This window comes from Pseudophryne corroboree, chromosome 7, assembly GCF_028390025.1.
Source record: "Pseudophryne corroboree isolate aPseCor3 chromosome 7, aPseCor3.hap2, whole genome shotgun sequence".
Lineage (NCBI taxonomy): Eukaryota > Metazoa > Chordata > Amphibia > Anura > Myobatrachidae > Pseudophryne > Pseudophryne corroboree.
Genome location: NC_086450.1, coordinates 51,104,493 through 51,129,109, shown reverse-complemented (window position 1 = coordinate 51,129,109; position 24,617 = coordinate 51,104,493). Strand labels below are relative to the sequence as shown.

Below are 24,617 nucleotides of genomic sequence, written 5' to 3'. Positions count from 1 at the left end.
CTATCCCCATCAGGAGGAGGTAGCGAACTGGAAGATACGGAAAGCGTGACCTCACAATCTTGTCTTTGTGGCCCTGCCTCATACTACACAAAGCCATCAGGAGTGCCCACTTCCCTCAGGGCTTGAGGGGGACTTGTCTACTTTTACAGGAGTCCAGAGAAGCCATCCAAGATTCAGAAGTCTCCCGGATATTCTGGGAGAATACTGTAGGTAAGTATGCAACAATAATAATACCATGTAGATGCTATCATATACAGTATAAGATGGGGTTTGGGGGAGTGCAGGATTATTTCTTCTCTGTGTTTATTTCAAAACGTCTTGGCAGCTGTCTATCAGGCCTATATATAGAGCCTTTGTGTCTTTTTTACAAGCACACCCCAGTAATGGTTAGCCTCCATAATGGAGAATAATGCGAAGGGTTTGTGCAATACGTTTCTTGATGCACAAAAATAATATTTACAATCAAAGTGAACATTACATTTTTTCAAAGTATTCGCCACAGGAGTCTATGCAAAGTTGCATGCACTCAAACCACTTGGGGAAGCAGCTTCCAGTGACTCAAAACAAATCCCACATATCTTCAGCTTGATTTGTGGGAACCCGAAGAAGTCGCAGGGGGCCAGGCCTGGACTGTATGGCGGATGACCAAACTCCTGGATGCATTCATGGGCCAGAAAATCCACTACTTTCCTGGACTTGCGGGCAGGTGCATTGTCATGATGGAGAAGGGCATCATGAGCGTGAGTTCTTGGACGGTGCCTGGAAATGGCTTCTAGTACTTGCGGCAGGCACTGGTTGGCATACCAGTCTCCAGTGACAGTACGCTGCTACATGACCAGTCTTGACCACAAAAACAGCCACCATCTGCTTGGCGACGCTGTGCTCACGTCTGAACGACTCTGTGCACTACCAACTGGGAACCACTGGACTATTGTTTGGTCTTGAAACTGTATATCCAGGATTCATTGCCACTGATGATCTCCGAGACAGAGTTCGAGTGACTGCCATCAAACCTGGCCAGCATGTGGCGGCCCCAAGTCACCCGAGCTTCCTCCTGCGTGCAGAAACCTTGCTCAGGAAAAAGCTTTTTGTGGACTATCAAGCGGATAGATCCCGATGAGATGCCTATATCCTTCTCTAACTGGGCCATGGTCACCCTGGCGTCCACCTCAACTATGGCCCGCATAGCAGCAACGTTATCCTCAGTGGTGCCGGACACAGGTCGGATGCAGCACTCCTGGTCTTCAAGGGATTGTCTCCTGCACCAAAATTCTGCAAATCGCTCAAACACAGTGGTTCGTAACGATGCTTCCCCCCCAAAAGCAGCTCGCAGTCGGCCAATATCCTCCTACTGTCGCAGACCACTCTTGCAGTTGTAGAAAATCATGACTCTCCAGTGGCCTATGTTGAGCTCAATAATGTGTTTGTGAAGGAAGTGAACATGCTGACTTCTTCATTGTGCAGTGCTACTAATATACGGTTCTGTGCCATGACATTTCACAAGAACTTTAGTCAGAGATTACAGTTCACAACCAGACAGTCAGATTGTGTCTACTCTACCTGTGCACTGCACATCCGGAAACTTATTGCAAACCCTTCATATTATTGATTTTAAATTAAATTCATTTTTATTTTAATCATGATGTCAGTGTAGGAAGTGCATGGATATAACCTCATTATTTAATTTGATAGATAAGTACAGATTTGCAAAAGTGAAGGGCCCTATACACTAGAACGATATGTCTGAAGGCTGAAGTCGGGGCGATTTCCTTTGAACTCTCCCGGCAGTGGTTCCGTACGATTCCAAATGATTTGGTACATTTTGCATGCAATATATCGTATTCGATCCCAGCCATGCCTTGTCAGGATTCTGTAACTTTGTCTGACCCCGGAGGGGGCACTAGTGGGTCAGTGTAGGAGTGATAGAGGAAACGGGGAGACTGACGAAAAGTTCTGCGCTTCATATTTATTATCACACAGGGATAACGGATGACAGGAACAATGAATAATAACTTAATCCGATAAATGAATATTTCAAAAGTCACTGGTAACAAATGAGCAATGAAGATGAACTTGTAACTTGATATAAATGATAAGGCAATAATGAAATCAGATGCAGCAAATGAAACTCCGATATATAACAAATAGCAATCAAAGCACACAGTCTCTGTAGAAGCACACGTCTTTAAGCCAAGCAAGGCCCTAGCAGGAGACAGTTCTAACACAGCAAGTTGTTAAGTGCTGAATGCAATGCACAATGCTAGATGCTGGAATCAGGTCATACTTGCCTACCTGACCCTCTCCATGAGGGAGAAAATGCTCTGTTCCTGGACTTTCCTGGTAATGTATGTTTGCCATCACCTGTGGTGAGCTAGTTAATTGATAAGAAAAGTGTTTCACCACAGGTGATGGCAATCATACATTACCAGGAAAGTCCAGGAACAGAGTATTTTCTCCCTCATGGAGAGGGTCAGGTAGACAAGTATGAATCAGGTGCACAGGCTGAGTAATGGAAGAACACCTGAAGAAAGTCTCTTACTGCAAGTTGTTGTGGCAAACTGTGGCTGGAGTTCATAGCAAACTGAAGAATGACAAGGAAACCACTGGAAACAGGAAAACAGGAACCAGGAGAACTTGTACACCGAATGTGACTCGTAGGAGAGCTGGAGTGGTTGCTGGTACTTGTAGTTCCACAGGAACACTGGAACAGGGAAACAACTTGGAGATGCCAGAAATAGGAGATTGCTGGAAACAAAGGATTGAAGACTAGAACCTGGAACTGGAAACTGGAACGGAACTGGAACGGCTGGGACCTGTAGTTCCACAGGTCCAATACACAGGGGTATCTCTGCAGACAGAGGACTGCAAACAGGAGACACCTGTTCACAGAATGTGACGTGTTGTCCAAGGCGATGAGACTGAGCCAGGAACTGGAGTTTATACCCCTTGGTCTGAGATGATTGGATGTTGCATCTCTGTGAGAACACACCACGCTGGATTGGGTGTTCAGATCAGCTGTGAGTTAGCTGAAGCACTGTGTACTCCAGGCTGCAGTAGACTGAAAACTGGAACTGGAACAGAACTGAACTGCTGGAACCTGTAGTTCCACAGTAAGTAATGCGATGGAGAATGCAGATTCCTGACATGCCTGCGGGAACCGACATATCACGAGTGCAGCGCTAACAATCTATGGGATCCAATCCGGCGCTCACGGGGCCATGCATCGAATCAGATTGGATACACAGCCAAAATGCCCGATTTCACCCAATATATCGGCTTGAATGCCCGAATAGGGCTGAGATCGGGCATTATCGTTCTAGTGTATGGGGCCCTTGAGAACAAGCTGTCTCTCTGCTAGCACTGTACTGTCTTTGTCCCAAAATGTTCAAGTTAGGGCAATCCACCGAATTTGGCATCAGCAGCGTCATCCTCATGACTCCAGTACGTGCCAAGACCAACTCCTTCACCATTGCCTCAGTTGTGTGCCCAGGGGTGGAGCAGTGATTCATCAGGCCCCATGGCTAAATTTAGGTAATGGCCCAACAATGTCACTCTAGAATGCCTGGTGACCAATGGATACCTCTGCTCTACACGTCTGATAGCAGAGTGGGATCTTGGATGGAGTGCAATTCCCCCGGAGAGAGGACTTCCATTGTTGCTGGACCCCCTCCATCTCCGAGCTCTATGGTGGCCACTTCCCCTGCACCCCTATAGTTCTGCCCTTGCGTGTATCCTTCTATTCCTATATGGTAGGCATGGCCCTCCATCTGAGCGGAATTCATAGGCAGCATACATGTGGACTACATTATGTGACAATCAGAATGAGCGCTCTAAGCAGAGTTTGGAAAAGGTCAGGGATTAATCCTTTAGCAGCAAGCAGAAATCTCCAAGCAGAATGAATTGTTCCTTTAATCAATTCAAAATAATGACACATGGAACATTCTGAGCCAGTTAATTGGGCATTTTAGATCTGGGGAGAGATGTCTTGCACAGTTCATTTATTTTACTATATAATGTAGGTGCAATTAAAAAGTCCTAAATGCTTTCTATGGCGTGTAGAGACCTAATTTGTAGTTATCTTAAAAAAAAAAATGTTTAGGCATATAAGAAATACAGTACGCACACATTCATTGGAGTAGGCATCTAGCAATGGTTCTATGTATTAAAAAGTCTAGGACGCTCATTACAAATGAAAAAATGTGCTGGGTCACAAACTTCATTGACATTTTACCATCATACAACAATCTATTATATCTCTAAGATATCAGACAACCAGTAATCTGATTTCTCACACAACGGGCAGCAAATGGATCATAAGTTATTAGTTGTGCTTGTGCCTTTGGGGCGAACATATCACCAGCCAATCATAGATTAACATAGAAGCATGAAATTACACCTGGTGCTCTGTTTCATGTACGGCAGAGACGTCACTCCTCTGGGAAACTCACATTAGGGGTGGTCTTCAGTATGCCGACTGACGGGATCCCTGCGCACAGTATACCGACGCCAGAATCCCGACAGCCGGCATACCGACACTTATTCTCCCTCGTGGGGGTCCACGACCCCCCTGGAGGGAGAATAAAATAGCGTGGTGAGCGCAGCGAGCCCGCAAGGGGCTCATTTGCGCTCGCCACACTGTCAGTAAGCCGGCGGTCGGGCTCCCGGCGCCGGTATGCTGGTCGCCCCGGAGCCCGACCACCGGCATACCATACTGAACCCCACATTAGAAGTGTCTATCCATTTCTCTATGACTGCAGCAAAACTGGTGTTTTCGACAGTGATAGCGATTCTCCCAATTTATTAAGGGCTACCACATTACTATCTCCAGTGATAACTTTCCCTATGCAAAGCATAATGAAGCTATTCAACAAGGATGAAGGCAGTACATATACCGCCACAGTCCTTGTACCACTACCGCCATCTCAGGACAGCAATAGAAGAGGATAGTGATTAAAAAAAATAAAACTATGCATCTAAGTAAAGTATATATATAGCAAAATAAATAAGACTAAAAGATGAAGTCAGAGCATCCAGGGCCACTGCACTTCTGGGGAAAGGGAGTGGCTTGGACAGCACACCCTAATTCCAAACATAATAAGAGGTGCTGTCATGCTGAGACTTGTAATTCCCCACAGAAAAAAAGAAAATGCAGATGCACACTCTATAGTACTAAGCACTGCAATTCTGCAATACAGCAAAATATGGGTTGTTGATGGAAAACTGTTTGGCAAAGTGGTTCTCTTACTGTAGCCAGCTAGTATCGCTTGGAGGATGAATATCACTCAGCTTGTCCATCAATATTCTCTTGGCAAATTATGAAAACCACATACTGCCAACCATCCCAATTTTGGCAGGACAGTACCACTTTTCGGGCACCATCCCGCTGTTCCAGCCATGAACCACAGTGTCCTATGGTACGGGAAGGATTGATATTGGAAGTCCCCCTCTCACCCACTGCCCTGCTTATAGCAGGGAAAGCAATGAAAAGATGCCGTCTCAACAGTGCCCTCTCATCTGCTGCTCTGCTTAGCAGAGCAACCAATGAATAGATGCCATCTGGAAAGAGGGACTAGGGGCATGTCCAACAGCTCCTAGAGTGGTGGGCATGCCCTCAGCATGACAAAAACGGTGGTGTGACTCGTGGGTACAGCATTTCCTGTGGGGCTATGTCCCTTGCCACAAGGCCATGGCTTTTCTGGGCAATGGTTCAACCCGACACTTTAAGAAAGTTGGGAGTTATGAGATAATATTAAGTAATTTACTGTTGACTCAATATGACAATGCAAATTAATGTATTATTATTGTTATTATTATTAGAGTTTAAGGTCAATATTTCCTACCACACATTTACACATGCACACTCCAGAGTCTATGTTTTCATATTTGTTTTACTGTGGGAGGAAACTGGAGCAAACAGGACAAGTGCAAACATGGAAGGAGAACATACAAAACAAAAATACAGAAAGGGCTATGGGTGGAATTCAAAAAGAAAAACCCGTAGTGTTGCTTGATTTCAAAACAGCCAACATAAGGTTCCCTACATTCTAATATCTACTACTGCTATAAGAATATTATTACCCCTTTTAGACCAAAACCATTAATTCCAGCCATGGTCAATGAACACAGATTTCAGCCGTGTTACAGCGGCTTGAAACCCGTTCACAGGCTGCACACAGGATATTGCCAGGACTTAGAGATTACATCATCTTCACGCGCCAGTGAGCTGGCTCTCCGTAGGGTTTTAACAGAACCCAGGTTGGATGATCTGTAACCCGAGTCCTTCCCAGACCAACCAGGGTAGCCAAGGGCATAACTACCATCGGTGCGGGGAGTGTAGCTGCTATGGGGCCCTGAGCTGAGAGGGGCCACCTTCCCTGTCACAGTTACATGTGTTATATACAAGGGTGTAGCTACCATAGGTGCAGGGCGTGCAGCTGCTATGGGGCCCAGAGCTGAGAGGGGCCACCTTCCCTGTCACAGTTACATGTCTATATACAAGGGTATAGCTACCATAGATGCAGGGAGTGCAGCTGCTATGGGGCCCAGAGCTGAGAGGGGCCACCTTCCCTGTCACAGTTACATGTGTTTTATACAAGGGTGTAGCTACCATAGGTGCCGGGAGTGCAGCTGCTATGGGGCCCAGAGCTGAGAGGGCCCACCTTCCCTGTCACAGTTACTTGTTATATACAAGGGTGTAGCTACCATAGGTGCCGGGAGTGCAGCTGCTATGGGGCCCAGAGCTGAGAGGGCCCATCTTCCCTGTCACAGTTACTTGTTATATACAAGGGTGTAGCTACCGAAGGTGCAGGGAGTACAGCTGCTATGGGGCCCAGAGCTGAGTGGGGCCACCTTCCCTGTCACAGTTACATGTGTTATATACAAGGGTGTAGCTACCGAAGGTGCAGGCAGTGCAGCTGCTATGGGGCCCAGAGCTGAGTGGGGCCACCTTCCCTGTCACAGGTGTTATATAAATTTTTCATAATTGGGTGGTACACTGGTGCCCTTACAAACTACAATATATCTAGTCATGCCCCTGGACCTGCTCATTGTAGTATGGTATAAAATGAACTGGAGGGCATTATAATGTAACAATATGAAATGGTCACTGTAATGTGGCACAATATGAAGTGGAGGCACTATAGTGTGGCATACTATAAACTGGGGACACTGTATGTCATAATGTGAATTGGGGGTATTGTGTTGAATAATGTGTACTTGCAGCCCTACAATGTGACATAATGTGAACTAGGGCTCTGCTATGGTTCAGAAAATTAACTAGTGCACTGTTTTGGGGCATAAAATGAACAACTGCTGCGGAGAGTTGTCTCTCTAGAAACAATGGGACAGATGCCCCTTCAAAATGTTGCTATGGGGCCCGCAAAGTTCTGGTTACGCCCCTGCGGGTAGCTACCAAACCTGGGTTAACTTTCACATCGAGCCACGACCCGGGTTAAACTGTCAATAGCCCTGGGTTTTGTGACATTGTGAAAGGGGTATAAGTTACGAAGGACACAGGTCTGGAGACTTGGAGCAAAGGACTAGTAAAAAAAAAAAAGAACATTTATTTTGAGACAGTGACAGTAGTACCGTGGTCTTAGAGCTTTGCTATAAACGAAATGACATTTAGCAGAAGGTGTGCCTGGCGCTTAAATTTACTGAGCTGAAAGAGAACAAGCTGTATACATATGCAAGAGGAATAAAACCGGTGCCAATGACCTCCGTCGTTCCAGACTCTAACTGTTCACATTAACTTCCAAAATGTGAGCTCGGTGTCCGGGCAGCTGAATCTCTGAGCAGCCAACTCTCCAGGTACGGAAACGGGCCAAGTAGAGGCTCTTTAAAAGATTCAAGTGAAGGAAGGACAAACTGACCTTCAAGGATGCTCAGCATCTAACTGATTGCCGACAGGAGGGAACTAATTAGAAGATTAAACACTTGTATTTAAGCCAGGCTTCAGATGCAGTGCTGCAACTTTCAAAGCGAATGACAGGAACTCTTCCTTTTATTAAACAACAGTCAGGGAAAATGTATAAAGCAAGAGTTAATTAATTCCAGCCTGGGTAAACGAGGATTCAAATCATTCTGTCAACATACGCAAGGGGGAAACAAAAAAAACTAACTATTTAAATATCAGAGGCGTAAGGACTGGGAAATGTTGAGGGGAACTTTTTCCTCATTCCCAGGCACGTCAATGCCACATAAAGGATACAGACCTCATGGGCCGACCCATCAAGTCGGCAAAGAATGAGCGATAATAAACATGCTTTTTATTCCCATTTCAGTTCCTGTACAGCATTGACAAATTCCCCCCAAAACAATGCTTGCTGAATATTTATTTGCCTGACTGTGTGTAAATATTTGTTCTGGGTCTCACGAGAAATGTAATCAACAAAATAATTTAGTACAGAGCATTACTGTATTACCGCCCAGAAATGTCTTCAGTCCCACCAGGAAAACACAACAAAATGCGTCTAACATCTTAGACTCCTAAGGGCCAGAAAATTTAAAACCTTTAATGTTTTATTATGTTTATCATGAGATATTGTTGGTTTGAGAATAAAGAAACTTCATTTTATAGATCTCCTGAAACGTTTGGACAGGTTCCCTAAGCCCCAGTAAAGTCACTATAATATAGTAACATTTTTAATAGAGATGAGCGGTTCGGTTCGGTTATGCTGAAAACCGAACACACCTGAATTTAGGGGATTCCAGTAGAACCGATTCCCTGTTTGGATCATCCAGCCAAGTTAGGATCTCAAAAATGGATCTTGCTGGTTTTGGATTGCATGTAAGTCCCTCCCTTGTGATTTCAGGTGCCAAATTGGTCAAACTTGACTGGAAATGAATCGATGTTAATAATATTATAGGAAAAAAACAGGTAATTTTATATGATTTTAGCTGTTTTTTATAAATTAAAGAAATCCAGGTCCAAAACTAAAACACTTCTGAGGATGGTTTTGCCAAAACTAAAACACACTGATGATTTAGGGGCTGACTTATCACCATCCGCATCCAATGTTGCGGATGACAGGTGCTAAAATCGTCCAAACTCGCAAAGCGATAATTGGGTACATCACATGGATGTATCACTTATCGCATGCAGGTTGAGCAAGCTCTGTCCCTGCGATGCCTCTCTGCAGCATCATCGGGGTATTTTTTGCAAAAAATACCCCGATGTCCTGCTGCGCATGCACCGGCGTCTGTCGCTACCGCCGCTGCCGGGATTCCCCCCCAGTTTATACTTACCAGGTGTCCGCTGCTCCAGGAGGCTGCCGGACGCCGGATCCTTCTGCTGTATGTGACCCCCCGGTGCTGTAAAGTGAGCTGCCGCTTTGCAGAGTCACTTTACTCAACAGGGGTCATAGCGCAGCACATGAAGGATCCGATGCCCGGCAGCGCTCACCAGAACACCGATCACCGGCTCCCTGGTCTGGTAAGTATGTTTTATTTATTTTTTAAAGGTGATCATCTTGTGTGTCCATCGGACACACAGAGCTGATCACACTGGCTGGGTCCTGCACAGCTTTCTCTGCGCTGTGCAAAAGGCTGCTGATCGCAGTGCTGCCCTGTGATTTCGCCAACCTGTGCTGGCATTAATATCACAGGGCACACTGCAGAGTTTTTTCACATTTTTTTTTATTTTTTAGTAAATTCGGTCACTTCGCATTTCCCTTTACAAAATGCGATGTGGGTTACTAAAAAAAACTGCTCCAAATGCCCTTTAATACATTGGAGTGTTACTAAACTAATGTGAAAAGGGTGTGAAAACACCCTTATTTACATTAATTTAGTAAAAATAATGTTAATAAATAGGCCCCTTAGAATCAAAGCCAAAACACAGGGGTCTGCACACAGTTTTTAACAATACTTGCCTCTATGTCCAATGCATAAGCAGTAGTGCATTTCCATTGTGCACAATTGTATTAGATCGCAGTGCTATTTTGATCAAACTGAGTTGTACTGTAGGTAGAACATGCCATTTCACAGAGATGCAAAGTTCCAGCAATACAATCTTTGAGTACTGCTTTTGCGTTCCATACCGCACTGTCTAAATTAACATTTTGCGTAATTTATAGAACATGAATGGATCCAGGATGATGGCTATCACTTCAATTTGCTACGTGGTGTGTGGTTTCTATAGGACTGGGTACAATTAAGACAAGTTAGTCCGATGAAATGTGCAAACATAATGGCCAAATGTGAAATGCGTTGACCGTTGCAGAATGCGCATAGCATACTCTGCTCTTCAGACTTACGGCGGGATGTAATGGAGTCCAAGATAGCAAGAGGCGCGGGATGCCGGACACTCTCATTTTTTGAAGGGGCAATTACTTACAACAAGGCATGGTTTGGCCTTGTAAGTGTTTGCCCCTTTAAAAAAAGGTCCAAGAATGGCCGGTGTCCCACACCTCCGGCGATCTCAGACTCCATTATATCCCGCCGACAAAGTAAGGCCCTTAACGGGAACATCAATTCCATATTCGAAACGTAACACTGACATAGAGGAACAGCAATCATCAGTATCACATGGAAGAAGCTACTGGATCTTCTCCTTCATGTCCACTGCTGGATCTCCATGTGGGGAGGCATTACAAAGGAGTGTAGTTATGTGACCGGCGGTCAGGATACTGCCGGTCACATTACCGACGGCTACATCCCACACCTTTCTAAATCTTGACAGTTGGCATGTCGACTAGCAGGGACTATTCCCACTCGTAGGTGTCCGCGACACCCATACAGTGGGAATAGAACCTGTGGCGAGCGCAGAGAGCCCACAAGGGGCTTGTGGCCCACCCGCCAGCATTCCACTGTCAGTGTCCCGCAGTCGGTATGCTGACTGCCGGGATCCCTAGCGCCGGTAACGCATACCCAACCCTACTACATCTAATTGCTGCCTAATAAACAATGCATCTATTATACGAACTGTAAAAGCTTACAAACATGGCCCAAGTAGGACAGACATGTCTCTGCTTGGGGTAAGTAGACACATGGGCTACTCTTAAAGACCCGCGCCAATTCAGCACTAGTTGCCGCTCAGTATAAACATACAATTTGTGAACTCATGTTATGAACGCAAATTGTGCCTGCGTTTATATACAGATATTATTTACGGGAGTTTTAAATATACTGTATTACTATCACTTGTGTATTATACATCACATAGTCCTGCACACACACACACACAAAAAAAAAGGCACAGCTAGGATTAATGCTTTCGGTTAATAGCTAATTAATACTTTATTGTGATTCAAGACTTCCCTACAGCAAATGTACTCCAAGCGCATTTTCCAATAATAATCAGAACGCTACAAAAGAGAAACATTCATTTATTTTTCAATAAATTATAATAAATCTCCATCCATGCGCACCTTTACAGTCCCACCTAAATGGATATTATTTCATAGGCAAACACTTTTCCTGACGGCTCTTTCAGTGTCTCTCAAGCATCTGTACATTGCTCATGATGCTATCCCAAAGCTGTATTCGTTTATCTGGTCTGTAGAACCACATTCCCAGGCAGATCTCCTGGTTTCCATGGTAATGCAGCCGGCAGCTGCGTACAGTATAATGGGCGCAGTGTATGGGGATCCCCACCCAAGAGAGATTGCCTGGTGTGTCCGTGCGGTATCACCCCTGCCCCTCATCCTTGTCCCATGGCGCCATCTTTTGATGTGTTTGGAAAGATGGCGAGCAAATAACAAAGACTCTGGCACTGTGTGAGTATTCTCCATCTGGCATATGCCATCTTTCCAGATATGTCACCAGAAATAGAACACAGCGGGGTAGATTTTCTAAGATGGGATGTTGCCCATAGCAACCAATCAGATTCCAGGTCTTATCTTCTAGAAGGTGCTAAATAAATGAGAAATAGAATCTGATTGGTTGCTATGGGCAACATCCCATCTTAAATAGAACTCCCATCTTAGTAAATTTACCCCAGCAAGAGTAGTACAAGGGACGCATGGCACGAATACAACGGACATCTACTGCTGTCAGTCTGCAAGTGGTAAGTCCGCTTCACAGTTCGTGTGTATGTGTGTGTGTGTTCGGGGGAGAGGGGGTCATCTTCACAGGGATGGGGGGGGGATTAAAAGACTGATAATGAATAGGTTGACACCTACAATAGATCAACTGATGTAAGGCTAACTGTGCTTAAGGATAACAGGTACAAAAGATTGACATGTCCAAAAGGTCAACATGAAAATGGTCAACACAAAAATGGTTGACACATTTTAGTTTTGTTATTTTAGCCTAAATCTAAGCCTCCCCCTAGAGCCTAAGCCTAGCCATCCCTCTAGTGACTAATCCTAAACATCCCCTCCCGTAGCCTAACCCTAGCCGCCTCCCGTGGTGCTTAATCCTAACTGTCCACTCCGGCAGCCTAACCCTCCCCCTAATTCCTAAACCTAACCCTTACCCTAAAAATTTGTAAAAAAACATGTGTCAACCATTTCCATGTTCACCTTTTGTACCTGTGGACCAGATGCATGTCGGCCATATGGCGTCTAATACTGACCGTCGACCTATATATTGCTGATCTTTCATCCAAATACTGGAAAGAGGACCCCTCATCTCTTAAAATGCTCCTGGAAACTGGACAATAACAAACTATTACAGAAGTAGCGCATTACAATAGTAGGAAAGGTGCGTGGAAGGGTGGAGGTGTCGGTTACGTAGCCTGGAGGCAGGGAGGTCTGTGGAGTACAGTGGGGCAGATGTATTAAGCCTGGAGAAGTGATAAGTGGAAGGTGATAATGCACCAGCCAATAAGCTCCTGTCATTTTTTAAGCCCGTAATGATTGGCTGATGCGTTCCACTTATCACTGCTTTTTCACTTCACCAGGCTTAATACATCTGCTCCAGTACGGCAGGTGAAGACTGATTCATTTGAGTAGAAAACCCTGTCAGTTTACTATAAATATGTCATTACTACCCGAAGGAACTTCACAATTTAGTATTCCTATTTTAAAAAGTTAGTTTATAAACATATAACAAAATGAACATTAAGTGATTTAGAAAATGGTATACTAATTATAAAAGCAATAGAACTGTACAGAGTAAATGGAAATTTCTTAGACGGCTTCAGACTGGGAATATGAGTTAGCTATCACTGGATAAGACTCCAAAGACCTTATTAGATGTGCAGGTCAACATAAAAATATATATTTAGATATCTTATAGCGGGACTTAACCCTTAACTGGCATTAAATGGCACTAAACACTGATCCCATTTGAAGGACCTCTCTCTAAACAAATGGTTCTTGGCGCAGCATCAAACTCATTTAATGGCTCATCCTAAGCCGAATAGCCCATTCCATTAATGCCAAGACCGTTGCGCAGAGTGCTGGAGGAGTCAGTATGGGAAGAGGAGAGGTGGGATAGGTTCTAGAATCATTAAACAGAGGAAGTATCAGAGCTGATTTGTTTTTCTGAGTTACATTAAATTATTATTATAATGTGCAATTTTTAAGGCTAAAAATATTCATTAAACAGTGGAAATAAAACATACAGTACACCAATCTTCATAAATATGAATGGGGTGGAACACACAGAAAATGAAATTGCAAGCAAGCTTTGTTAATTGGAGGTACCTCTGAAAACACATAGGCATTGGCTGCTTCAGCATTTCGATAAAATGATTTATATTTTGCATAGTAGTATAATTAATGAACCCTTTTAAAGCACATAGGGGGTGATTCAGACCTGATCGTAGATGTTCTACATTTAGCACGGCTACGATCAGCTTCTCTGACATGCGGGGGGAGGCCCAGCACAGGGCTAGTCCGCCCCACGTCAGTTCCTACCCCGTCGTAGTAGTACAAAAGCATTGCACAGCGGCGATGCTTTTGTACTTCAGGAGTAGCTCCCAGCCAGGGCAGCTCCTGCGCGCTGGCAGGGAACTACTCGTCGCTGCCCGGGTCGCTGCGGCTGCGCGTGACGTCACGCAGCCACCATGGCCCGCCCCCCCCAATGGTCTGGGCCCGCCTGCTTTGCCCGGACCGCGCCCCCTAAACGGCGGCAAAACGTCCCCTCCCGCCCAGCGGCCGCCTCTGCCTGTCAATCAGGCAGAGGCAAATGCTGGCCTACGTCAGCCGTCGGCTGGCTGGCATGCGCTGGCGCACTGCGGTGCCGGTGCATGCGCACTTCAGACCTGATCACTGCTGTGCGAACATGCACAGCAACGATCAGGTCTGAATTAGTCCCATTGGGCCTACTTCAGAGTTGATCGCAGCAGCAAATTTGTTAGCAGTTGGGCAAAACCATGTGCACTGCAGAGGAGGCAGATATAACATGTGCAGAGAGAGTTAGATTTGGGTGGGGTGAGTTCAAACTGAAATCTAAATTGCAGTGTAAAAATAAAGCAGCCAGTATTTACCCTGCACAGAAACAAAATAAGCCACCCAAATCTAACTCTCTGTGCAAATGTTATATCTGCCCACCCTGCAGTGCACATGGTTTTGCCCAACTGCTAACAAATTTGCTGCTGTGATCAACTCTGAATTATCCCCATTGATCTATGCCAGTGAAGCTTACAATCTAATTTCCTTACCACATGCATACGGAAGCCAAAAGCACCAGACACAAATTAGTTAAAGCACATTAGTATGTCCTGGACTGGCCATCGGGCAAATGCCAGAAGGACAACTTCCCTGCCGAGTTTCTTCAAAACCTGTGTGCAAGTTTACCTAGGAGAACTGATGGTATTCGAAGGCAAAGGGTGATTTGATTTAGATATTGAAATAGTGATTTCTCTTACGTCCTAGAGGATACTGGGGTTCCATTTAGTTTCATGGGGTACAGACGGGTCAACTAGGAGCCATGGGCACTTTAAGAATTTTATAGTGTGGGCTACCACTATGTCCCTCTTACCAGACTCAGTTTAGAAAATGTGCTCAGAGGAGCCGGTCACGCTTATGGAAGCTCCTGAAGAGTTTTCTGCATTTATTTTATATGTTTGTTATTTTCAGACAGGGCTGGTTGGCACCAGCCTGCCTGCTTCGTGGGACTTAGAGGGGGGGGAAGGGGAACGGCCAAACCTCTTAATGGTTGATTTCCCAGTTCCCCGCTGACAGGACACTGAGCTCCTGAGGGAACTACTCACAATCCCCACCACGGCGAGCATACATTCCCGCAGCACGCAACCACCCCTAACAGAGCCAGAAGAATGAAGAATGGCATGGCGGCATGAGGGTACGGAGACGCACGGCTTCTAACCGGGGCGGAATGTGTCTCCAGACACAGTACACAGCTGCGTCACAGTACACTGTACACAGTACCCACACTGGCAAAAACAGCCTTAAAACGGTTTTCTCTCCATTTTAAGCAACAGATTAACTCAGCCAGTATAAAAAAAGTGGGAAGACCGCGCGCCACTGAAGGGGCGGGACCTCACTATGAGAGGATCCAGCAGCTCACCAGCGCCATTTTCCCTCTGCAGTGGACACAGACACTGACTAACAGGGACGCGCAGCTCATCCAGTGTGACTCCAGATTACCTCAGCGGTACCAGGGGGTCATAGCGGGGGCAGCGATTATTAGTGTACTAAGTCCCCTATCAGGGTACTTAGTCTGCGACCCAGCTAAGCTTGGCATTAGCGATAAGGACGCGGTGGGGGCTGGCTCCAAATAACTCTGTGTCTCCCTGAAGGGCTCTTTGTGGGTTAATTGTGCTTAACCTTTTCGTGTGTGTGTGTTGTCACATTCACATTATTTCAGGCAAAGAGTGTGTTTCTTGTACAGCGGAGTGTTCCTCTTCACCAGGGGGCTCACTACTGGGTACTCAGAGCTGTGCACCTTCCCAGAATAGCAGGGCTGAACCGGAATGGGTTAATTCCATTAAGGGAATGATCTCAAATATTAAATATTTCTACAAAACTATCCCTCAATGAGAAAGAGACACAATACTTAAGACAGACTGTGGATGAGTTTATGAATAGAGACTCAGTCCCCAAACCAGCGTCTCAATTCCCTCCCTTTTGTCCGCAAAAACTATCTCTGGCCCATATCCTGCAGTCTGACTCTGGCGCTGACGGGTCAGACATGGAGGAGGGTGAGGTGGATTTGGAGGGGGGGGGGGGATGCTACTCTGTCACATGGAATACAGATGTTCTGCATATTCCTGATAAGGTGTCAGAGGAGTGTGAGGAATCTTATTTTAATGTAAAAAAAGAAGTCCTCAGTCACTTTTCCTGCATCAAAGGAATTGAATACCCTGTTTGAAGAACCGTGGGTTAATCCTGATAAGAAAATTTCAAATCCCTAAAAGGTTGGTCTCATCTTTTCCTTTTCCTCTGGAGGATAGGAAAAAATGGGAAAATCCACCGATAGTGGACGCATCAGTCTCTAGGCTGTCAAGAAAAATTGTATTGCCTGTCCCTGGTGCAGCCTCCCTAAAAGATACGTCTGATCGTAAAATTGAGACTACACTCAAATCATTGTACACAGCTGCTGGGGTGGCCCAGAGACCCACTGTTGCATGTGCGTGGATCACAAAAGCCATTGCTAAATGGTCAGGTAACCTAATTGAGGGGTTAGATTCCTTCTCTAGGGGGGATGTTGTTTTACTCCTGCAGCATATACAGGACTCCGCGAACTTTATGGTGGAAGCCATAAAAGAGATTGGTTTGCTTAATGCACGCACCACCGCTATGGCTGTATCAGCACGCAGGGGCTTGTGGCTACGCCAGTGGACTGCTGATGCTGACTCCAGGAAAGGCGTGGAAGGCCTACCATTCACGGGAGAGGCTTTGTTTGGAGACGAACTAGACAAATGGATCTCCAAAGCTACTGAGGGTAAGTCTACGTATCTTCCTTCCGCAGCTCCCACAGCCAGTAAAGCTTATTCAGCTTCAAATTTACAGTCCTTTCAGGCAGCCAAGTTTAAGGGAAAATCCAGAGGTGCTTCTACGACCTCCAGAGGCGCAAGAGGTAAACCACGCAAACCAGCAACTGCAGGTGTTCAGGAACAGAGCTCAGGCTCTGCTTCATCAAAGCCTTCAGCATGACGGTGGACCGCGAGGCCTGGAGGTCTGTCAGGAGGGAGCCCAACTACAATTCTTCAGTCACATCTGGTCAAGTTTGTGCCGGTATCCCTGGGTAATAGATCTTATTTCCCAGGGCTACAGACTGGAGTTCCAAGAGCTCCCACCTCACAAATTCTTCAAATCAGGCTTACCAGCTTCACAAGAGGCAAGTATAACTTTACAGCAGGCCATCCAAAAACTGGTACAGACTCAAGTCAATGTTCCAGTTCCACCTCATCTACACAACAAGGGGTACTATTCCAACTTGTTTGTAGTACCGAAACCGGACGGTTCGGTACAACCAATTCTGAACCTCAAGTCCTTGAACCCATTCTTAAGAGTGTTCAAGTTCAAGATGGAGTCTCTGAGAGTGGTGATCTCAGGTCTGGAGGAAGGGGAATTCCTAGTGTCTCTGGATATCAAGGATTCGTACCTTCACATTCCGATCTGGCCACCTCACCAGGCTTATCTAAGGTTTGCAATATAGGACTGTCACTACCAGTTCCAGGCCTTGCCGTTTGATCTCTCCATGGCACCAAGTGTGTGCACCAAAGTGATGGCAGAGATATTGTTTATACTCCGCAAGCAGGGAGTGAACATAATTCCGTACCTGGACGATCTTCTGATAAAAGCGCCGTCCAGGGAGAGGTTGCTGGACAGCATTGCCTCTCAACCAAACTTCTCCAGGATCACGGGTAGATTCTAAACATTCCGAAATCTCACCTAGAGCTAATACGGATGCTCCCATTCCTGGGAATTAGGCTGGACACGGAGTCACAGAAAGTGTTCCTTCCATTGGAAAATGCATTGGTAATCCAGTCGATGGTTCGGGATGTCCTGAAGCCAACCCGGTTATCGGTGCATCTATGCATTCGCCTTCTGGGGAAAATGGTGGTCGCTTATGAGGCGCTTCAATATGGAAGGTTTCACGCAAGACCCTTCCAGCTCAATCTGTTGGACAAATGGTCCGGATCGCATCTTCACAGCACCAGAGAATTCGTCTGTCGCCAAAAGCCAGGATCTCCGTTCTGTGGTGGCTACAGACTTTTCACCTTGTCGGAGGTTAGCAATTCAGGACTGAATCCTGTTAACCACGGACGCAAGCCTCCGATGTTGGGGAGCAGTCACCCAGGGGGTGCAATTTCAAGGAAGATGGTCAAATCAGGAAGTTGTCCTTCCAATCAACATTCTGGAACTCAGAGCCATATACAACGCCCTACTGCAGGCCTCTTATCTTCTTCAGGATTGGGCCATTCAAGTCCAGTCAGACAATGTGACGGCATGGACGTACATAAACCGACAGGGCGGAACGAAAAGCAGAGCAGCAATGTCAGAGGTGTCAAGAATTCTCCTCTGGGCAGAAAAAAATGTTGTGGCGTTGTCAGCGATCTTCATTCCGGGAGTAGACAACTGGGAAGCAGACTTCCTCAGCAGACACGACCTGCACCCGGGTGAGTGGGGCCTTCACTCGGAAGTGTTCAGGTGCTTGACACATCGGTGGGGATATCCACAAATCGACATGATGGCCTCTCGTCTCAACATGAATCTCAAGCGGTATTGTTCCAGGTCGAGAGACCCACAGGCAGTGGCGGTAGACGCTCTGACGACTCCATGGGTCTATCAGATGGTGTACGTGTTTCCTCCATTTCCTCTGATCCCAAGAATTCTCAAAAGAATAAAAAGGGAAAACGTTCAAGCAATACTCATTGCTCCAGACTGGCCAAGAAGGGCCTGGTACGCGGACCTTCTAGAGATGCTCCTCGAGGATCCGTGGCCTCTACCTCTTCGTGAGGATCTTCTGCAACAGGGCCCATTCGTCTGTCAGGACTTACCGCGGCTACGTTTGACGGCATGAAAGTTGAACGGCTGATTTTAGCCAGAAGAGGGATCCCTAATAAAGTTATCCCGACTATGATCCAAGCCAGGAAGGGAGTAACGTCTAAACACTACCACCGTATGCAGAACTTATTCTGCGGTGGAATTTCACCTGTGACGTTTCCTGCTTTTTCTGCAGGCAGGTGTGGATGTGGGCCTACGTCTGGCCTCCATAAAAGTCCAGATTTTGGCCTTGTCCATTTTCTTTCAAAAACAATTGTCTTTTTTCCCTGAGGTCCAGGCATTTTTGAAAAGTGTTCTGCGCCTCCAACCTCCCTTTGTGCCTCCCACGGCACCTTGGGATCTCAAATTGGTGATGCAGTTCCTCCAATTGGACTGGTTTGAACCATTACAGGAGGTGGACGTAAAATATGTTACGTGGAAGACCGTCACACTGTTGGACTTGGCTTCAGCAAGACGTGTGTCAGAGCTGGGGGCTTTATCTCACAAGAGCCCCTATTTGATTTTCCATGAGGACAGAGCTGAGCTCAGAACTCGTCAGCAATTTCTTCCGAAAGTGGTGTCTGAATTTCACATCAACCAACCTATTGTGTTTTTTGGATGTTGTAAGGGCTTTGAAGGTATACGTAAAGAGGACAGCTCGTCACAGAAAATCCGACTCACTGTTTGTCCTATATGATCCCAATAAAGCTGGGTGTCCTGCTTCAAAGCAGACGATTGCATGCTGGATCAGGCTCACTATCCAGCATGCTAATTCCACGGCAGGCTTGCCGGTTCCAAAATTTGTACAGGCCCATTCTACTAGGTCGGTGGGTTCTTCCTGGGCGGCTGCCCGGGGTGTCTCGACTTCACAGCTCTGCTAAGCAGCTACTTGGTCAGGTTCGAACACGTTTGCCAAGTTCTACAAGTTCAATACTTTGGCCTCTGAGGACCTCCAGTATGGTCAAACAGTTCTGCAGGAACCTCAGCACTCTCCCATCCCATTTGGGAGCTTTGGAACATCCCCATGGTACTAAATGGAACCCCAGTGTCCTCTAGGACGTAAGGGAAAATAGGATTTAATTTACCTACCGGTAAATCCTTTTCTCGTAGTCCATACAGGATACTGGGCGCCCGCCCGGTGCTTCCTTCTTCCTGCAATGTTACTTGGCTAAGTATTGTTGTTTGGTTCAGCTGTTGCTGTTCCTGTTTCAAGTCTGGTTAGAATGTCTTTCCTCTTGTTTGTGTGTCCTGGTTTGGAATCTCACCACTATCTTTATCTATCCTTCTCTCAAAGTATGTCCGTCTCCTCGGGCACAGTTTCCTAGACTGAGTCTGATAGGAGGGGTATAGAGGGAGGAGCCAGCCCACACTTTCAAATTCTTAAAGTGCCCATGGCTCCTAGTGGACCCGTCTATACCCCATGGTACTAAATCCCAGTATCCTCTACGGACTACGAGAAAAGGATTTACCGGTAGGTAATTAAAATCCTATTTTGATTTCAATTTATCTTCTGATCATTCACTTTGCCTTTTGTTAATAGATATAAACTATTAACACGTCTATTTTTGTAGGACTGGCCATGCAGCTCCGTCTGCCAGCGTTCTGCTCAGTGATGCGAGGCCACACCCCAGTGACTTCCTTCTCCAATGCACGCCGTAGGTGCATGGAAAGAATACTAAGGCCATCCTTGTTAAGTTACAATTTCCATACAGATACTGTGGCACCCAGGGTCAGAATCAATGGCTATTCTCCAGCATACATACTTCTTCAGGAAAGTCTCCCCTTACAGCAAAACATCTTACTTATTAGCTGGGGAACAAACTAGATTACATACATAAAGTTATGCAAGAACAGGGAGTAGCAGCAAATAAGGGGGTTATGGGGGGAGCGCGCTACCCAGCCCATAAGGGAATGTTCTCCCTTTTCAGAAAACATACTTTCATTATAACTTGTTTTCTTTCCACTTCTTAATGTGAAAGAGATGCTGTCTGCATGCGAAAATATCTCTTCCCTATTCCCAGTGAGCTGCATTACCAGAAAAGTTAATTATACGAGCTACAAATAAGAAGACAGATGGTTCTATTTTCAAAGTATTAAACAGTAAGTTAAAGAGAACAGATTTACATGTATACAGTAAAAGGATTGGATGGGATATGTGGATAAAGAGGGTGATGCTGTCTTATAAACAGTAGAGTATCAGAACTTTGCGAATAAATACAGGCTGAGACGCCCTACTCTGAAGTTGTGCAAACACATATACAGAGCTTTCTGGATGCAGTTACAGCGACTTATTAATATATGACCAAAACGTGATATAACCAGTTCCTAGTTATTAGAGAGACTGGCATCTTATGAATATGGAGTCATCCACAAAATGGTTGCCTCCACGGTCAGTACCACATCTCAAAATGGCTGCCTCCATGGTCAGTACCACATCTCTTACATACAGGATCACTCTCAGCTATTCATGGACGTAAGCGTTGCATCATGGATACAGCTGTCTCGTGCGACTAACCACCAATACCAGCTCACACTCCATAAGTGAGTGGATGACATGTGATCATTTCTGGTTCTTGTTCAGTGAACCCTTATAAGCGCAGCAGGCCACTCCTGTTCATGATTGGGGCTCTGCCCCCTATCATAGTGGTTTCTCCTTCTACATCATGGATGAACTTGTTTCACCTGATCACTTTATGAGCCAGTAGATGCTGCCTCCATACCATCCCCGTGCGGATGCACATCTTGGTGGTGGGCCACGTGAGGGAATGCATAACTGAACCCGATTTGCCCCCATGTTATAGGTATAAAATAAATAAATAAATAAATAAATAAATATAAAAAGCACACAATAATGGCACTGCTGAAAAAAAAAACACCAATTAAAATAACATTACCCAAAAGCTCTCACACACACATACACGTAATTCCATAGTTCCACAAATACAACCAAAATCACAAGTTAACATACGGATAAAAGTCATAGAATGTTTACTTTCAGGGCAAATAGCAAATGAGAAAATTACGGTTTAGTTATGTAATAATTGTGCGTACTGGCACTTTGGTTGTTTCACAAAAACACACACGTTAGTAACTAGAAGCTTACTCACTGAACTGTACTTTTACATTAAGGGGTCTATTCAATTGAAGTCGGAATTGCCGTCAAGTTGGAAAGACGGCAGCTTCCGACTTTTTTTGGTCGAATCAGGATTCGACATATTCAATGTAGTTGCCATTTTTCCAACTTGTCGGCAATTTCGACTTGTCGGAAAACACGTGGATCGGCGGATTAGCCGCAGATCCAAGTGTTTTGTTGAATTAGCGGCCAATTCCGATAGGTTTTTGGACCATTTTCGACAATGCTGGTACGACTTCAAAAAAAGTCGGAGCAACATTGTCGAAAATGGGCAAAACCTGTCGGAAATGCCCGCTAATTGAACACTGACCTGTCTGAGCCTCTCCATCGGAGAGGATCCAACAGACATTGAATAGACCCCTAAGTAGGATTTTATGTCCTACATCAGGTATTCATTAGATTTGTTACATAAAAACTAATTTAGATAATAGAACATTTCTATCCATCATTTGCAGGAGGATAATGTAGGCCTCGGGATACAATATTTGGACTACGATTATGCATGATATAGTATGCACAATGATCAGCTTGCCGCCTCACAGCACAGCAATCTTGGGTTCGATTCCCACCATGGCCCTATCTGTCTACAGTTTGTATCTTCTTCCCCTGCTTGCGTGGGTTTCCTCTGGGTACTCCGGTTTCCTCCCACAATCCAAAAATAGACTGGTAGGTTAATTGGCTTGTACCAAGGATATTAACATTATTGTGTGTCTGTGTGTGTGTGTGTGTGTGTGTGTGTGTGTGTGTGTGTGTGTGTGTGTGTGTGTGTGTGTGTGTGTGCGCGCTTGTATGTGATAGGGAATATGGATTGAAAACTCAACTGGTGCAGAGACTAATGTGAAATATTCTCTATAGAGTATTATTTTTGGGGGGATGCAATGGATTAGTGTTAGTGGTGTGTACAGGAATGTGACAACTTTTGTAACTGCAGAGCCTAAGGTGTAATGTCAGATAATGGACTAAGGGGGCACCAAGGTAAGGTCTCTGCTTTCCCTTTGTAAAGGCCGGATTAAAGGCGACGTGGGTCTTGGCCGGAAAATGTTAAAGAACCTACACTGAGAAGGGGAGGGGCTGTAACCTGTGTTCTGTGGGTGTGGCCACTGCTGTGTGGGTATGACCAGTGATATGTGGGCGTAGCCAATGACATGTGGGTGTGGCCAGTATTGTGTGGGTGTGGCTAGAACCATGAGTGCATGTATGCCCCCTTCACTATCAGCCCCACTGTCTCCCTAAATACATAAAAATAGCAAAACTGCATCATTGCATGAGGAAAACTAGAAAAGTAATTTTAATATTTATTATGATGGGCCTATTTTAGCTGGAGCTCCATCCGCCCCATTGTCAGTGTGGCCCTGCCCCTCTCTCTCTCTTGCTTTTTTACTTCAGTCAAGAAAAATCTTGTTTTCTACCAAAAAATGCTGAATGAATTTAAGTAAATCGGAGCTTGAGCTATTTCTCAGGCTATTTTAAATGTAATTGTGCATCAGGGCGCCAACAGAAAATTGAAAAGATATTCATCACTTTTAATCTGAGAAGGTTGATTTCATAAATAGGGTAATCCTTTAATAGAAGCTGCAGTTAAATGGATATGTATTTTCCGTTCAGCATCCACAGCAAACAGTACATTACTGGCTCTGGATGTGAAGCTTGTTTCCAGTGAGCCCTTGAGATAAGTGCTTTCAGTGTTTATCTGAAATTAAATTTAAACAAATATTCAAATGTAATTTCATTCACAGCTTATAGAGGTGGAAAATAAGAGCACAGCGACTGATCGGACAGCAGAGGCATAGGTCCCGCTATGGAGGAGAGGGCATGTTCCAGATCTCTTTACATCGAGACCATACACAATACCCATAATGCACCAGTTGCCCAACTATCCAACTCTCTTGCTTCCATTTTTGTCTGTAGACCTGATATTTATTTATACATGTTAGAGACTGGAGCACACCGTGGTCTGTCTCCGTTCCAGCGCTAGAGGCAGTTTCCCTGCTCTAGCGTTTACCCTCTAGTGTCAGCTCAATGCGGGAGGAGGTGCCTGATGTATACTGTCTGGGCGGGACTGCGCGCTTCTTCCTGTGTTCTTCCTGGGAGAGACAAACTGCACGGACGTGCAGCTTCTACTCTCCTGCATAGTGTGACCTTGACCGCAGCCGCACCCTGCATATGTGTAACCACTGTGAAACCGCTTTACTGCATTACCAGCTTATTGTAAGTTCCTGCTGCTGCAGAACCTCTTCTGTGTACAATGAACTGTTAACTCTGTTCTCTGAATAAACCTCCATTCTGGTTAAGTGCCATTGTTCGGACTAACATCCATATCCAACACCGCAACACTCTGCCAACAATATATACACACACACACATACCTGACCATATCCACATTTTATATTAAGATTGCTTTTGTGCTCCTGCACATACTGAAAATGTCAGTGCATATGTGTAGCATGTACTTAACATGTTAGTGATTGTGTGTAGTAATTATCATGTCAGGGTGAGACAGGAAAAGCACATGGGTAACACAATATGGAGACACTAGTGCCACACACAATGACCTCCTCTTCTACACCCGTCCCGGTTTCCTTGGAATCTGAGCTGAAAGAACCTGTTTCACAGTATCCAGGGGTAGAAGGTGAGGGGGCTCT

General features: G+C 45.4%; 1 protein-coding gene and 1 long non-coding RNA gene across 4 annotated transcripts in view; one reads left to right on the top strand and one right to left on the bottom strand.

The window, feature by feature from the left end:
- SPAG16 (sperm associated antigen 16) overlaps positions 1 to 24,617 on the bottom strand; it is a 1,801,610-nt gene that overhangs the window by 367,663 nt on the left and 1,409,330 nt on the right. The gene's annotated exons all lie outside the window — the stretch shown is intronic.
- Positions 7,705 to 24,237, top strand: LOC134943354 (uncharacterized). The gene is made up of 3 exons (XR_010181491.1): positions 7,705 to 7,809; positions 22,431 to 22,641; positions 23,712 to 24,237. It is a non-coding gene; the product is annotated as an uncharacterized LOC134943354 (long non-coding RNA).